Below are 341 nucleotides of genomic sequence, written 5' to 3'. Positions count from 1 at the left end.
AAGCCCCCCTCCATTATCTATCAACAATCCTGGTCAACAGGAGAGGTACCAGATGACTGGAGGGTGGCCAATATAACGCCCATCCACAAGAAGGGCCAGAAGGAGGATTTGGGAACTATAGACCTGTAGGCCTGACCTCAGTACCGGGAAAGATCATGGAGAGGATCATCTCGGGAGAGCTCTCACGACAAGTGCAGGACAGCCAAGGGATGAGGGCCACCCAGCATGGGTTTATGAAAGGGAGGTCCTGCTTAACCAGCTTGATCTCTTTCTATGACCATGTGACCTGCCTTCTAGATGCGGGGAAGGCTGTGGACGTTGTCTACCTGGACTTTGGTAAG

The sequence above is a fragment of the Calidris pugnax genome, unplaced genomic scaffold (assembly GCF_001431845.1).
Source record: "Calidris pugnax isolate Ruff unplaced genomic scaffold, ASM143184v1 scaffold496, whole genome shotgun sequence".
Lineage (NCBI taxonomy): Eukaryota > Metazoa > Chordata > Aves > Charadriiformes > Scolopacidae > Calidris > Calidris pugnax.
The sequence above is the reverse complement of the archived record's forward strand: the minus strand, read 5'-3'. Positions refer to the sequence as shown.